Genomic DNA, 15,286 nt, shown 5'->3' with positions numbered 1-15,286 from the left:
ACAATTCAAAGACTGAGTACCAACCTTAGTCTTTCACTTGGCTCCTTGCTTGTTTCCTCTCTCCTTTGATAGAGCTTTGCCACTCACTTCTCACTTGTCCCGCTTCAAAGAACACCTGTAGAGTCAAAGCAGCAAATTACCATCAAAGCATAGAGATCTATAACCATAAAAAATGTAGAATCAGATGTACATTAACCATACAAATGCATACACAAATACAAGATTCAGAAATATACAAGTATATGGAGGAAAAGTCAAATAGATTTATTGATAGAAGTAGTAGAAGAGAGGATTACAACCCAGCAGTCTGATCCAGTATCATCCTCCCAGCATGAAAGCCCTCTTCACCTCATAAAAAGCAAGATCACCCAACAATACAATGTCTCAAAGAGAAACCAACAACACTTCCTTACAAATTACAAAATTCCAGCCTTTTGGATCTCTAGGATGAGGGATCCATATATAGATGTTTCCAAGGGAGTGAGTAAGCTTCTGGGATTTTGATTAGTGTCATTTCACTGATAGTTCTTGGTTCCACTTGGAGATTTCATGATCTCTTACTCATCCCTGGGCGAATTCAGAGAGGCCAGTGTCATATGAGTAGTTTCTAGAAGATTATTTCAGTTTCCACCTAGCAGACTGCCTCTACAATTTGTCTTCTCTCGCTCATCGCACCCTACAGAAGGGATTTTCAGTATGCATCACACCCCCTGTGTGTTGCAGGTGAGATGCATCACACCCTCAGCATGGAGCAGTCTGTATGGTCTAGTTTTGACCAGTTCTGAGTAGTTTTTTAGGGAGAACTTCTGGGAAATGATGTAATCAGTTGACCTTGATCCTTTAGGGTATGAAACAACACTTTTAGGGGTTTGAGAGTCCTTGGTTTATTGAAATATGTGATTGGGGTTGCAGTGCCCAAATATGTCTATAATAGTTGCCCCCTAAAGCATAAGGTCGTAAATCTTCTGATGTCGGGTGAAATGCTTTATCATGAGGATCCGAGGTTTTTTGAACTAGAAGGTGACCTGTAATAAGATACAATACAATACATTATCTTCATAATATTTTCATGATCTAGCTGAGGTCGGCATTCCCATGCTCAACTTTATAAATTCATTTTCATGTACATAGGACAAACAACCGTTTGTGTGGCAGACTGATGATTTTGGTAGAGCCATCATCCCTTAGCTTGGATGATTATCTGTGCAGGTATGGTGTACATTTGATGTCTTTATTTTCCTAAATATATCGCAGCCTGGATGGATGAAACTAGATCTGGGGTCTTCAAACTCGTTCAATCTTCACCCGAAGTACAAGTAGATCCATGTGAAAAGATGTTCTGATGTCGAACATGGAAAGACATCACCTAATTACCAGCCAATGATGTAAGCTGTTAACAGGCGCGAGAGGAATCACCAATAATGATAATGACCCTTAAGGTACTACAGTACAATTCACATGGTGTGAATACATGAGTCGATGTCGAACACCACGCAAAATATTTCAGTCGAAGGCCATTGATGTAAACCTGTTGCCGGAAGTGAGAAACTTGACATTGAGGCATACAAGCTTCAAAGTACTGAAATGGTTGTTCCTAAGTCAACTTCTTGGATAATGAGCTGATGTAGACAAGAAGTGAGCCATCGTAGGAGGGCCTTAATGAATCCCACATCTATGACACAGAATAGAGCAAATGATTTTGTGGAGGTGAAAATGATCTGATGATACAAGGTTCAAGGTGGCGGTCATGAAAGAATGGAGTGTGAAGGTATTGCAATGGATGAGGCGTTAGCTGGGTCGGTGAATTCTTTGAGCAACTTCTCTTGAACATATCAGTGACATTGGAATGGATTGGTAGTGTTAACACCAAAATGGATGGTATGGAGGACCAATGGTGATATGACCGGTGAACGGAATAATCCAACCCGACTGAATCATGGTGATGGAGTGAAAGTGTCATGTTCAAGAGCGACCTGCTACCAATGAAGTTCTTCAAGTTTCCTCCCCTTTTTCCCCAGTCATTGCTGACTAGTACCTCTTTAATTTTTTTCAAGCTTGAGGAGGATAACATATGCTTGTTCTATAATTTTCCCTTCGGGCAAACCTATCGCTATGTTTTAGCGAGCTTAGCGACAATGAAACTCGCTCTTGTCCATATGGACAAGTTTGTCACTATTGTTTTAACGAGTTTAATGACAAAGATAACTTCGTCCTTTTCAGTTTTAGAGAGTCTGAAAAGAGAGAGAAAGGAAACTCCAGTAGTCCTTTTTCGTAGTAAAATCCCTTAAGTCCGAAAAAGTATAAAATAATATGAAAGGGATGACTTTTCTGATCACTTTAGCGAGCTAAAAAGGACAAGCACTCGATCTTTTTGTGTAATGATCCCTCAGGTCCAAAAAGATTAAAATATAGAGGATGGATGGCACTTCCAATCACTTTAACGAGCTGGAGAGGCCAATTGCTCGGCAATCTTTTCATATTTTATGAGTCTAAAAAGAGCTTAAAGGAGACTCGTTTTTGAGGAACGAGTGATGTTTTCAGATAGCAACTGGTTCCAAGTAAGGTTTGGAACTTTTCAATCACGGTAATGTAAAGAAGGTGGCTAATAGAATCACTCATCGTAGTTGTTCCTCAAAAGGATAAGCAATCAAGTGGAGGCGTATGATTGGCTAAAAAGGTGGAGGTGATGGTAAGAACACAACCAAGGTTCAAAAGCTGATAGCAATGTGATCACAAAGGCTATTTACCGAAGGTGGGTTCATTTTGTAATGAGCTTGAACCCTGGTGGAACATATGCTCATTGCTATGTTTATCTTTTAACGAGCTTGAACTTTGCAGAAACGTGCTCGTTGCTACGTTTATTTTTTAACGAGCTTGAACTTCGCGGAAACGTGCTTGTGCCAGTCATCTAATAAGGATGTCTATCATCAGTAGGTTCATTTTTTAGGGAGCTTGCCCCATGTGAATCTTTGCTCTGAGCCTTTTATATGCAAGCTAGGAATTACTAACTACTATCCTAAGGGTTAAAGAACTACTAAGGTTAGGTAGGATAGTTTCTCGACGGGAAACATTTCCTTTACTTTGCCATTGTCGCCAGTCCCGACAAAGGTGAATGTTTGACTAGACCAATCACCTAACTTAAGCAATTGAAGTTAGTAAAACTACGGGGTTAGAGTTATGCTGGTCATTTTTCACTTGCGTAAAAAATGTTTGCATGCCCCCAGGTATAAAGAGAAGTAGAGTTTCTAGGTTACCATATGGAAGTTCTTGCATTAAATCAAGGTTGTTTTGTCCACGTAGCAGCCAAAACACTTCCTTGGATTTGTCCATCGAAATAGAAAAAGGTGAATGGTGGGAGCTTCCAATCACATAACCTTCGATGAGGAAATCTTATTCCAGACTGATCCCATTTTCCTAAATGGACGAGTGTGTTAGATTGGTCATATATCCTACGAGGAAACCTGCCATATATCTGGGGTTTTCCTGCCAAAGCAGAGTAGGGCGCATGCCCTCGGGGTTTAGTCACATTCACCGAATCACTCGCGATCATCAGGTGGACGGATTGGAGGTTGATGATACATTCCTTGTGCAAAAAGACCATTTAGGGATGGCATTTGACTAATAGCCATGTTTGAACTAGGGAATGAAAGCTAGCGAGTGAGCCGGACCATTATGCCTTCATACGGGAAACACATCACACAAAAGAGTGAGGAAACAATAGCTCCCATGCTGTAAATGTAGTCACGCCCAAGGAGTATATTATAATCTAGAGGCCCTTGGACTACCATCACATTCATATGAACAATTTTCCTTCTCAAAGTTATAGGAAAATTTGGAAGGATCCCTAACGGTCGACTGGTTCCTTTATTGAAGCCTGATAGATTTCGAATCTCAGGCAGAAGTGATGGCGAACCAAGTGATTTCCAAGTAGTTGAGGAAATGATACGCATAGGATCCCTTTCATCTATGATAGTACCAGCCATGCTCATTCTGTAAGCTTGTACTATGATTCAGAATGGTACATTAGATGGTAGGCGGGGTCTCACTAGTAGATTCCAATCAAAGGAAACGACTAGATTGCTTAGAGGAGGGATTGAATAAACGACCGGATGAATCTCTTAAACTGAGGAACTTCCCTCCTGTGGTAAAGGAATGGGCAGATTGACCACATGTTCATCAGATTTTGTGTTAACAAAAAGAATTTGAACGGTGTTGTTCTCATTCTCTTTGGAGACTGTATCATTTGAAGGTGGACCTTCTTAAGACAAAACTAGGTCGACTGCAGTCTCAACCTATTGACTTTCGTCCAGTGTGGACTCAGAGGGTTTATCTTCGATGATAGGCGTTTCGACTGACAACAAAGGTGTGTCAGTCAGATTTTCAACTAGCGATGGACTTGGCAAGAGTTTCTTGTATCCAGGAGGAAGTCGCTGCAGTGAAGCAGGACGGTTATCCAAGACTCTTTTAGCTTCGTCTAGGAAAGGGAAATGGTGGAGGGCATGATCGCCTTCACACAACCTACAAGGAAACTTAAATCTTCCTTTTTTCCCATTGACCTCATTTTCACTAGTTGACGGTGTACTCTCAACATGATCGACAAAGGTTGAAGACACCGAATTGTGCAAGCGGGGAGACCAGTCTCTCAAGATCCGCAGGATGCAAGGAAAATCTCAATGATAGTGGTCTCTGCAAATGACACATGGAGATTTGGGTTTGGATGGTGTAGTGTGTGGATTTTCACCAGATGATGCATGGTTGCCCCTTTCACCATTGGCTTCTTCTTCTTCTTCTCCTTCCCTTTATTCTTCTTCTGAGTTACTTGGTTTTCAGTGTTACTAGTTTCACCAAGCGAAGAAGAAGAAGGAGAGGGAGAAAGAAACGAAGTGGAAGGTGGGGGAGCAACTTCAGTATCATCTGGTTACTGATTTGATTGCTGAGGAATTACAGTGTTTTGAACGACAGAGGTTGAGAATAGCCATATTGGCAGGCCAATTGTGAGTCCTAGAAGGGACAATGTAGCCATGTGTGGAGCACCAACATCTCCCCAAGAGGAGAAAGGACTAGGATCCCCCCCAAGGGGAAATCATTGATTGGTGGACTCCATTTTTCTCAACCTAAGACCAATGAGGGAATAATGATGTTATTCTGAATTAAATGAATTTTATGACGCTTTGACACAACTTGCTTTTTCAATTTTTAAGAGTCGAGAAAAAGCTAAAGACGACTCTAGTCGCCTTCGATTTTTAATGAGCCTGAAGTGACAAGTGCTCAGATGGGCCTTTTCTTTTAAGGAGTCTTAAAAGGAATGAAAGTGACTACTCTGGAAATCTAGACAGAGGGATTACCAAACCAATCAAAAAACTGCAATATACACCTCGGTGGTAGATTATGGAGAAATTACCGAGGACTTTACGTACGACAGTCAATCTTCCCGAATGTTGTGTTCAGTGCATTGCGATCGATAGGGTGGCAGACATGGCTTCCTAAGGATAAATGATATCAGCCTATTGTGGTCTACCAATATATACTCGATGGTACGTGGGAGCACAAGTCCGTACTGGCACTTGTCGTATCAAAGAGGAGGAATCAACCAACCTATGATGAAAACGATAGTTACCAGGCTTTACGACGCCGAAATACATCTCTAGCCTAGACTTCTAGATGTTGTGCGTTAGGTTCCAAAGTGTTTTTATGTTCATTCAGGTTTATTTTATAGTTGATCTTTCTTAAGAAGTTTTCCTTTCATGGTTCACCGCATGATGTAGATGTATAACTCCTAAATATGCAATCTAAAATGATATTCAGTCATTTATTTTCTTTTAGCAATGAAAATCCTAGCTACTAAGGAAAGGAAAATATGATTCTTTCAACATAGAGCAGAGAGCACACACTAAACGCACTTTTCCTAAATCAATTTCCGCATGAAGTCCAAATGAAAATGCACATGCATGTATTTTTTTTTAGTTCCCTTAATGTGAGAATGACAAAAGGAAAACTAAGTACAAATTTGAACTACTTTTCTTTGAAGCGACACTTTAAAAATTTCTTTTAAAAAACGAAAGGAAGACTAAGACGACACTTTCTCTTTGGAATGGAAAACTGTTTTCAACACTTCAAAGAATTGATAATTCAAATCAAATACAATGGAAAAAGTGTAATCGACTATCTAAAAGAGGAAGATTTTACAACACTCTTTTTCTTGACTGAAAACGATAATTGCGACACTTTCGAATCAAAAGACGAAAGTTCGATTAAGCTACTATTTGCAAAGGAGGATTGTAAATGATGAAAATATTTACATAAAAAACATTCACAATTCCTTATCAATGGAGGCTGAATAATGTGAAGGAAGAAGGTTTCAACAGTGATATACTGGTCATAGACAGCAAAACTACTGAATAGAGTTGAAAATAATGAAGAAAAAAACCAAAATTTGGAGGCAGAAACAGTCTCATTCAATCATTGCACCTGTCCTTAAGGAAAACATGGATGCATCTCACCTGTAGCACACAGGAGGTGCGATGCATCCAGACTGCTAATGAGAGACAGTGTGATGGTGTAGGGATGAGATTGAGCTTGGTTTTCACCCATAGTTTGCAGCTAAGTTTAGGGATTTAGGCTAAGCTTATGATAGACAATAAACACAAAGTATAGAGGCTGATCTAATGAGGTTATTGAGCTACCACCAGGGAACTTACCACCAGGGAACTTAGGATGTTTGCAAGTCAGATGTTCAGTTCACAAACCAACCCAAAGATTGACTGAAGCAACGTTGATCTACTTTGCAGTTGCATAGCAAAAGCAGTTCAAAGGCTAGTTGGCTTAACTTCAGGCTCCGTCTGTAGTTTATAAAGAAAACAACAGTAACAAACAAACAAACTATTCGCTCCCGAGTGGAGTTGCCATTTTGTTTCTGGGAAAACTAGTGTCCATTTAGATCTACTAGTCCCACTAAGACGAGTAGCTATCTTAGAAACAGACAATTCAAAGTAACTTGTGTTTTCCTTTATGAAAGATAGATGAGAGAGAAGCAGAGAGTACAAACCTCAGTCTTTCGCTTGGCTCCTTGCTTGTTTCCTCTCTCCTTTGATAGAGCTTCGTCACTCGCTTCTCACTTGTCCCGCTTCAAAGAACACCTGTAGAGTCAAAGCAACAAAATACCATCAAAGCATAGATATCTATAACCATAAACAATGTAGAATCAGATGTACATTAACCATACAAATTCATACACAAATACAAGATTCAAAAATATACAAGTATATGGAGGAAAAGTCAAATAGCTTTATTGATAGAAGTAGTAGAAGAGAGGATTACAACCTAGTTGTTTGATCCAGTATCATCCTCACAGCATGAAAGCCCTCTTCACCTCATGAAAAGCAAGATCACCCAACAATACAATGTCTCAAAGAGAAACCAACAACACTTCCTTACAAATTACAAAATTCGAGCCTTTTGGATCTCTAGGATGAGGGATCCATATATAGATGTTTCCAAGGGAGTGAGTCAGCTTCTGGGATTTTAATTAGTGTCATTTCACTGATAGTTCTTGGTTCCACTTGGAGACTTCATGATCTATTACTCATCCCTCGGCGAATTCAGTGAAGAAAGTGTCATATGAGCAGTTTCTAGAAGATTCTCTGAGTTTCCACCTAGCAAACTGGCTCTGCCATTTTTCTGCTCTCTCTCATCGCACCCTAAAAAATGGATTTTTAGTATGCATCGCACCGCTTGTGTGTTGCAGGTGAGATGCATCGCACCCTCAGCATGGAGCAGTCTGTATGGTCTAGTTTTGACCAGTTCTGAGTAGTTTTTCAGGGAGAACTTCTGGGAAATGATGTAATCAGTTGACCTTGATCCTTTAGGGTATGAAACAACACTTTTATGGGTTTGAGAGCCCTTGGTTTATTGACATATGTGATTGGGTTTGCAGTGCCCAAATATGTCTATACACACATGCCTAGAGTGAAAAAAAAATATGATTTCCATTCTTTCTTTTGAATAGAAATTATAATTTTTTCTGAGGAAACAAATTTGAGCTTTTACTATGATTTAGAAAATCTATGCAGCAAAGAATTCGATTTAATATGTATCTATCTAGAAAACTGTCATTAATTTATTTGAAGTTTCAAGTGGAAAATATAAATCCTCTTGCAAAAAAACCATTTAGTTCAAAATATGAATAAAACAAATCCAAGATATGTAACGTTTTGGAAACATTAATGCATGAGAAGACATATATACAAAACCAAAATTTGAAAAATGGTAGCATTAACATTTACAAACCATGAATAACTTCAATGGTCATATTTTAGATTCGGAAAAACTCAACCCTTTCCTTCATTAATTCCAGAATGGATAGGAAATTGTGCTAAAGATAGATGGAAAAGAATGTGAGTGAAAAACATCCTTGAGCAGATTGAAGAACTAACCAACTAATACTTCTACAATTTTAGGAGATACTTCCATTTAAGAAAAATATATAAGAAAGCTAAGGAGATCTTATAATTTACATACTTGACTTGTCGAAGATATTCAAGTCCATCCTGAGGTGGTCTAGAATCAAAGTCAAGCTCTCCAATAAGGAACACACTATCGTCAAAATCATCTTGCTCCTCATATGGAAGATTACTATTTTGTTGAATGTTTTCAATATTTATTTCTAAAATATGAAAAGGTAGCTCTTCATAGTTCTCTTTGTTTGATTTTATCAGAAGAAATGTACCTACAAAATAAATTTTGACAAAAATATAAGATACTCATTGGCACATTGGTAATGATGCTCTGATGGAGATGGGTAAACAAAGGTAAGGGATTCTGATGTGTTTCTTATTTTATACGTATTGATCATTCAGGAGGGATACACAGAACACTAATTTTGAGAGAATTGTATCCTTGAACAAAATAAAAGTGATAATTAAGAAAAAATTCATAACAGAAAAAGTTTCATAACAGTTTCTGAAATTTGAAAATGTAGCTCTTTGTAGCACTATTCATTTGATTTTATCAGCAACAATGGACCTGCAAAGTATATTTTCACAAAAATTTAAGATACTCATTGGCACATTGGCAAGGATTTTCTAATGGATATGGGTAAATAAAGGCAAAGGCTTCTGATGTGTTTCTTATTTTATACATATTAATCATTCAAGAAGGATACAAAGAACACCAATGCTAAGAGAACTGTATCCTTGAACAAAAGAAAAGTGATAATTAAGAACAATTTCATAACACACAAGAAAACTATAGACATTTAAACCACAAAATATAACATTTCTTGTAGATGTTTGTAATGAACCTCTTGATGGTAAGAAATATAAAAAATCTAAATTCATACTAAAGAATCTAAATACATAGATTCCTCATATGAAATATAAATACATTTCTACATGAAAAAAATTTCCACGAAGGAATAATCTACATCTCACAATTTTGAATAGTAGAACCAAAAATTCGACTCAAGCAATATATTCTAAAAACTGCATACAAACACACTCATCAAATATTGGAAAATCGATGAGAGGCATGTTTTACTAGGTTTCATTGAAAATGCTAATTCAAGCGAGAGAATAGGCATTTTTCTTGAGGAATAGAAAATAAAAACACTTGTGTACAAAGATTTAGGATCGTCTGTTAACTTTAAGAACATAAACAAGCAAGTGTGCACAACATTTTCTAATATATGAAGTTTTTTCAAAGTTCAAGAACATTAAGATTTGTTGACAACTGAAAAACCTGTTGGTCCAAATAAGAAAATATGAATCCATGCAAACATTAATTTTGAATGGGCAAACCAAAATTGTGCTTAATCCTACAGATGCTAAAAAGAGCATACATAGGCATTTGTAGAATCTTAAAAAAAAGAGACGAGTTGCAACATCTAATGCTCTAAGTTCCCTCACCCACCCAACTTACCTGTAGTACATCTTTCTCCTCGAGAATATTTGGAGGTTTTCTAGAATATCCTGCTTTAGATCTGGTTCTAGAGCGAGAGTATCGAAAGGGGTTGGATGATCAAATACAACGGGTGTCCACAACCTCTTTCGATATTCATAGTCCCCGTAACTATATTGAATTATGTAAGTATTTTTGTAGTGTCTTCTAATCTATAGCGCTTTGGCTTCATCCATGATATGCAGAAGATACTCATTGTTGGCTATGTGGGGCTTGACCCAGGTCCAACAATGAGTTTAGCCAAGCAAATCTCGGTACTACTAGCCCTTTTGGCAATAATCCATGGAGCACGGACTGAGGTCTCACTCGAAGTAGTATAGGAGGGTGCTGGAACTAGGTTTCCACACCCCAGGGATGTCTTGATGAGGGTTTTGGAAGTTCGTGATCCTAATCTACACGTCGCACTCCTATGTGCAGCTTTCTCTTCTTCGCAACCCATATGAACCTTTGTGAATACCATATTATTCTGATTTGATGCTTACTGTGCTATTAGATTAGTGTTTAACTTAGTGTGTGTAGGCCCAATAATCTTATTACTTGTTCAACTTTCAGATTATCGTGCATACTTAAAAACAATATAAATGCATAAAGATAGCCAGAACATAGAAATATAGATCTACAAGCAGATGCACAATATTTTGAATCAATATTATCTTTATTAATACTCAAGTTCCATTACATACCTGACTCTTCCCTGTGCACTGAGCTACAGGGGTCCATGCACTTAGCTGCAGACTCTACTAGGCCTCAGTGCACTCAGCTGTAGATCCTCTACCTACCACTACGACCCAATGCACTTCAGATTTACTTCTATCTTCTAACCATGCCTTCGTACGTATATATTACTTATCAAAACTTAAAAGATGACTTTACATTTAGAGCCTCGCTCTATTTATACAATTCAATGGTCTACAGACCATGGGTAGGCCGACACACTTTACATTAAATTACATTATGTTAGGGTAGACAACCCTAGACTCTTGCGCTCTGCGCTTGCATTTCACGGGGTCTTTACATTACACTTTACCAAAATTTAGGCTTCAAGCCCCAAAACATGCTATGCGGGATCAACTGCCCAACAAGCCCCCAACACAATCATCGTGACTTGTCCTTGAGTCACTCTGCTGGTGTGGCGATCTTTGTGCGAAGTCGATCCAACTGTGCCTGTGCTCTGTGAAGATCTGTAGCGCATTTCTTTGCCATCCACTGGATATGTTATGCTCACTTGGCTAAATTCTCATTGTCAGGGTGAAATCCTTGTCTCAGGTCATGCATCGCTTTCATTTGTGAGAGTTTTCCTTTGATGTTGGCTGTGATGAGGAAGGCCTCATCAATCCACGTCTGGATGCGTGCTTTAAGTAGTGCCTCTTTTTGGCATGCTGCATCCATGTGCTCCTTCAATGCCTTTGCCTATTGTAACCTCACGAGCCGCTGAGTTAGGACCACTATCTGCACCGTCCCGTGCATATTATCATATTGCATTTGAAGCTCCTGTGCCTCTGTTTCCAACCATTGTATGGTGGGGTCCTCCTGTAAGGTTGTGAGGACCCCAAAGGATTCTTCTAACAAGGAGGTGCAACTCTACAAGGCATGTTCAATGTCTTCCAACCCTTTTTGGATATCGCCAATGCGCTGTTCTAAAACTTCTAGGGGCATGGAGGGCTGCGCTTTTAATCGTAGTTTAGCAATTTGTAGGTTGAGATCTAGCTGGATCCTCGTAGCTTGCTCCTTCACCTCACGAAATCCACTAGACAATTTGTGGATCCCCATTCCTACTGGCAGATCTGTCGCAATTTCCAGTTATAGGACGTGGCGACATGATTCCTCTATGATTTGCTCCAACTGCTAGTTCTGAGCCACTGCTTCATCACGTTGTAGGCTAAGTTGTTCGATGTTGATTTGTTGTGCACTTAGCATTTGCACTGCGCGTCCCTCCCTAACGTAGAGTTCTGCCATGACCCCGTCCTGTAGCTGGTATAAAATATCCTGTGGAAGGGCAGCCAAGTTTAGGCAGAGTCCCTTGATCCATCTGACCGCGACTCTATCCTCCATGTTTTCCACTTTCAATGCTCCTTCCAGTAGCGTGATGGTGTTGGCTATTTTGGCTCGCAACAACTGCTCTGTTGCCAATTCTCCCATAGCACCATAGACGACTACTGTTCCTTCTTGTGGGAGCTGCATCTGAAGTCCCTGCAGTTGTGCTGTGAGTGCCCCCAACACATTCTGCTGCTCTGTCATTTCTTCTTGGAGCGCTTCCCTGGTGACCTTGCGAACTATGTCGCCGATTTCGTATAGATGACCCTCTGCCAGTGTAATAGGCTCCCCATCCAATTTGGAAGCCTTGGTCTTCTTCCGTGGCCTAGTTCGGTCTGTACCGCGCGACCGTTTTAGTTGTGTAGTTGTTGTGCTTGGGTCCACGCCTTTCGTTGTGTCATCTGTCCCCTATCCTATGGTCCGATCTGGGCCTCTTTCCTCCTACGTCGTGGTGGTCCCAGTTGCTGCTATTTTTTCAGCGGCCTTTTCTGCCTCGAGGGAAGCCCTTACCTCCTCGAATAAATGCTCGTTATACTTTTGTTGTGCTAGCAGCTTGGCAAAATCCTTCTGTCTTTTTATCACTACCTCATCACGCACTTCCAGATCAAGGGCATGCCATTCGGGTGGCCATGAGTCGAGCACCATGAAGACAACATCATCAATTGCAATGAACGAGAGTTTGGTCCATTTCTGCTCTGGATCCTTCCGCGACTTGATATACACATTGTGCATATCCGCCTTAATTTCTGCAAAGCTTTGCAGACTGTCGTATACCATGGGGGATAGGCACGACCGTTTTTTGATCCACCTCTGTACGGTTGCCTCCATGAGTATCCTGAAGATATTGATCTCGTGGATTCGTATGGTGTGCCTTGTCGCCTAGAGCGACATGTATTTCGCTACCTCTGGCAAGTCCTGGTGAAGAGGAGGAAACTGACTGTCCTTTGGCAATTCCCTTGCAACCAAAAAGATGGATAACAACAACCACATGTAGTGGAAGGTCTTACCCTGCTCCTAAGCCTCCCTGTAGTTCATCAGGAACTCCTCTTAGAGGAACTGCACCCAGTTGAATTGTACCCCCTCAGCGCATTGTTCGGCGAGCATGATGACCGTTGCAGGTACCTCGTTACTGTGACATTTTCTCATCACTTTTCCTACCAGCAGCTAGGTGGCTACGCGCACCCCTTTGTCTTGAATGCTAGTAATGACATAACCCCTCTGCTTCTTCTCTAACTTGAATTTCTTTTTAATGGCTTCTACGAGTGCCATGTCTCCACTTTGGCCATCTATTTCTGCAGGGTCCCTTGCCATACAGGGAAGGAGAGAAATCCTATGAATAAGTTTTTCCGTAATGGGAATCGGCTCCTCCAGCCACAAATACCCATCATGCACTAGGGAAAGTAGATGCCTAATGATGAATATCGTGATTGGTGCCCGGTGAAAGTGTGGAATCCATAGTAGGTGGAGTAGCCCAGCCTCCTCCACCCCACGTAGCCATTTTTGCAGCTGTAGCGCTATAACTGACCCCTCCTTGCTTTGTCTCATAAGTTGGCTAGTCTCCAAATGTGGGAACTTTTCACTATCCGTGAGGTCCCAATCTTCAAATTTCATCGTGGCAATGTGGCCCAACACTGAACCCTCAAATATAATTCCATCTAGGAGGAGTGGAGTTTCGAGTGTGCTCTTAACGACATCCACGTCCTTGGGTTTTTTTGCTTTCCCTTTCCATGGGGGGACATATTTGGGCAGTTTTGCTATAGCGCGCATTTGCTAAATGTCTTCCTCCACTTCTTCATTTGGTTCAATCTCTTCTAAAAAAGCCTAAAGATCCTCCTCCTCATGATCTATCTCAATATTAACCGTCTTGCCCTTGTCATCCATAGATAGTTTACTGAACCACGGATTTCATGGAGACATGTGGACTAGTCCTACTTCCTGTGGATCCTTTTTGGGCCTCGGTGTCCAGGGTGATTTAGGGTTTTCCAGTGCATCCCCTACCAGCGGCTAAGAGCTCTGGGAATCTCCCTTGGTTGTTGGCACCATTTTGATCAGGGAATCCTGTGTCTCCTTTGGCAAGGTTTCAAACCATGGAATTGCTCTCACAGCCTCCAAGATCGTCAGGTTCATACCCAATTGATAGCGCAACAACTGAATCCTCAAAACACCAAGGGTTGTTCAGTGGATAGCCACATGTGATTTATAGATCCTTTTGAATTCAAATTCGACTGTTCCCCCAATATTTGGCTCATTAATGAGAGCTTGGCGGCAGATAGTCCCGAATCTAGTTATGACTTTTTTTCTTAATTGCCCGCCATCCACTTCTCGTTGCCTTAAATTGGACATCTTGTCATGAACAGTGACACCAATGGTAACTTTCTAGCCTACTTGTGTTGCAGTGCAGCCCCTTGTGCGTGAACATGACCCATGCATCATACTGATCCTGCGCGTAGCTTCTGTGTCGCACAACTCCCATACAAAGTCTTTTATAGTCACATGCTCTCTTTCAATTGCTTGGAGCACTGAGATTATGCTTCCTACAAATAGTCAGGTGGTCACACCACTGGTGTGAGGCTTCAAGTGATCTAAATCGGATCCTTGAAACACTGTTAAAATATTCATGAGCTCTGTAAAATTCATGATGAAGTTTCAAAGCCTTATGAATGTCGAGCTTATCAGAAATAACCTCTAAATAATGGAAATTTGTGATCAGCATGGAGCAATGAGGACCCTCGGTCAAAGCGCGCAGACCGTTGGCCCATGGTAATTGTGCGCTAGCACAAATTGACAAACGGGAGGTCAAATTGAAAAACGGAGGCAGTTTCTGATATGCGATTAGCGCTAATTGTGCATTGCAGGGTGTCCCCCTCAGTGAAGGAAAGCCCCTAGGCGCTCGGTCCCGAAGAAAGCAGAAAACCATACGGAATTCGCCGATTTCGTTAGAGGCAGGCCCCGTGCTAAAACTATCAGGATATCAGAAGGACTTCGAGTGGTAAGTGGGTTCAACTGAGTCCCACCCGATGCCATACAATGGGTGACACGTGTCCGGCAGATGAGAGAGAAAAACCGCTCATATCGGATGGGTAAAGGGCATGATACTTACCCGTCTAATATGGACGGAGACCATAGAATTTGGAGGTCCCAGATCAATGGCAGAGAAACAATCTAATGGATGACTAGATTCGATGGGGAAATAGGCTGAGGTAGATAAGATTTAAGTTCCAGCATGACCAATGAGTTGGCAGAGAATCCGTTTTGAGGAAATCTTGGAGTAACAAAAATAACAACTGTTCAAAGAGAA

Source organism: Pinus tabuliformis, chromosome 8 (genome assembly GCF_031772625.1).
Source record: "Pinus tabuliformis cultivar Carrire ecotype Pingquan chromosome 8, CPIR1, whole genome shotgun sequence".
In the NCBI taxonomy this organism is placed as follows: Eukaryota; Viridiplantae; Streptophyta; class Pinopsida; order Pinales; family Pinaceae; genus Pinus; species Pinus tabuliformis.
This window is presented reverse-complemented; position numbering follows the sequence as displayed.